The 2500-nt window shown below is 42.6% G+C and overlaps 1 protein-coding gene across 1 annotated transcript in view; it reads left to right on the top strand.

The window, feature by feature from the left end:
- Positions 1-2500, top strand: part of SYPL2 (synaptophysin like 2) — a 348607-nt gene that overhangs the window by 1264 nt on the left and 344843 nt on the right. The gene's annotated exons all lie outside the window — the stretch shown is intronic.

Here is a 2500-nt window from a genome sequence, read left to right as displayed (position 1 = left end):
CAGGACAATTAATATGTTTGTGTTACAGAGACAATAACAACGACAACAGAACAGCAAAGCTCAAATTAGTTATAATTAAAGATAATACAGAACAAAAACATGCCATAAACTATGGATCTGGGAAGTGGTGGTGGTAGGGCTTCTAGCCTTGGCTTGTATAGTCAGCAGGGTGTAGAACATTCCTCAGAACAATATACGCTGCTGTATAAAACAGTCTGAATTCTAAAAACATTGTCTGTTTTTTGTGACTAGATCAGAAAAACATAAGCTTACTTATGATAAAGACGACAGACACAATTTTTGGATGAAATTACTGTAGCCACCTGCTCATTAACTAATCCTGATTTATAATTTCAGCCAGCTATACCAAATTAAACCAAGCTGAGATGATCATTTGTGCACTAGCAGGCAAATGTAGAAGGCATACAACTTACGATGTATTGCGACTGTGACTGTTCCAATACCATATCACCAAGCTGACACTCTTTTCTGGGTTGCTGTTGTATATCTCTCCTTCTCCAGATCTTATCCTTTGACAAGACTCCCATCAAGCATCATTTATTTTTCTCAACCCTATTTCTACTCTAAAGGATAGTCCAGACATCCAGGTTTTGACTCTTGTCTGAGGCATCTTGAAATTTGCTTTCCATGTCTGCACTTCTATCAGTTGGATTACTACAGCCTAACATGTGTCTCTTGGCTACCAGTTAGTGCCTGCTGGGAAGGCAAAACATAACTGCCCATCAGAACAGGTTATTTCTTCTCAACAACTAATGTGATTGCTGTTGTGGAGAAGCAGGCCTCCCTGTCCCTGTGCTTCTATTTTCACTTTTCTACCTTTACTAAAGGGGTAGGTTAAGGGTCAGGATGCAACAAAATGTCTACACCTTTATTTTACCTGTACAGACTTATGCAAGCAGCCTGAAGTCTGCCCCATCATCTTTGCATTTCTTGGCTTTCCCTTCATGTAGCTTGCTGGTGCCATCACTGTTTGCTGCTTACATCCTTTTCCCAACCCAAGCCTTCCTCCTCCAGCCTCTGTTTTCTTGCCACTACAAAGCTCAGTTGGCTGTGACAGCTTGCCAGCTGGTTGTTGAAACTGTATAATGAAAAAACAAGCTATTTCATCAACATTAAACTTTAACGAGCATTTCAGACCACATTTCCTTTTCTTCAACAGTAGCTTTCTCTTAAGAGTGGCTTGTGCATCCAAGTGAGGGGCCAAGCTTTACAAGCTTTTTTCACTCCCCTTCCCCCAAAGCTTCATAAATGTTGCCTTCCAAGCCTGGTCTTCCACCTCTGGAGGGTGAAATCTCATCTTTCTATTTAAGCACACCACTGCCTGATATTCTGCAGAGCTAACCTCACACATCCTTCCACTTTAAGTTATTTATCCTGGTTATACTCACAGTGGTAGATAGGCTTCACTATCCGGAGTAGCTTTCCACATTTCATCATCTGGGATCCCCAGACATTCCTAAGAAAGATGAGCAATGTAATCCCTGCAGAGTATTCTGGGTCTCCACAAGGTCCTTGCCCAAAATGGCTTTGCCTGAAACACCTCCCCTTGAAGGCACCCATAGGGTATCCTGACAAGGTAGCCAAACAACCATAACTGACCCTTGTCAACCCAGAGTAGCAGTGGCTGAATTTTAAGATCCACAGGATTGTCATAGAGACTGAGCATTGGTACCCTGTGAAAGAAGTTCCTTTTTGTCATGTGCATCCGCAATCTCACCCTTTTAGTTACTACCAAAAGCACATCACTAGAGGTGCGGTTGAGGCTTGCTCTGAGTGGTAAATGGAGAGTTTCATCTTATGATTCAGTTCTTGCTTCTCACCACCACAGACTGGCAAAATGTCTGTACTACTGCAACCATTGCACCAACCTGCTGGTCAGCTACTGCAACCATTGCACCAACCTGCTGGTCAGCTACTGCTACCATTGCACCAACCTGCTGGTCAGCTACTGCTACCATTGCACCAACCTGCTGGTCAGCTACTGCTACCATTGCACCAACCTGCTGGCTAGCTACTGCTACCATTGCACCAACCTGCTGGTCAGTTTCTCATTCCTGTATTGCTTACACAACACAACCCCAAAATACTTCCACTTCTCCACCTGAAATAGGTGTAAGCAGTCCACACTTTTCCAGTAGAGAACCATAACTTGATTTAGAGGTGCTGATTTTTATCTCAACCACTTTTCACTCAGAAGTGATCTACTCTAGTGCATGTTGGGAGGGTGGCCTAATGGTTAAGGTGTTTGTCTTACAAACACAAGGTGCAAGGTTTGAGTCTCACAAGGGATAATTAGCTAGGCTTAAAATGTCTCGCAAGGGCAGTTAGCCTAGTACTAATCTATGAACATATAAATGTTGGAGCTGATATCCACTTGGGGTTAATAGGACCTGATCAGGCACAGACATTAAATAGGTAAACTTTTTAGAAGCAACCACAAATGGTCAGGACTCCAAAGAAACTTTTACTTAAAAGAAAC

Source organism: Protopterus annectens, chromosome 7.part0, assembly GCF_019279795.1.
Source record: "Protopterus annectens isolate FY-2018-M chromosome 7.part0, PAN1.0, whole genome shotgun sequence".
Taxonomy (NCBI): Eukaryota; Metazoa; Chordata; order Ceratodontiformes; family Protopteridae; genus Protopterus; species Protopterus annectens.
The sequence above is the reverse complement of the archived record's forward strand: the minus strand, read 5'-3'. Positions and strand labels throughout refer to the sequence as shown.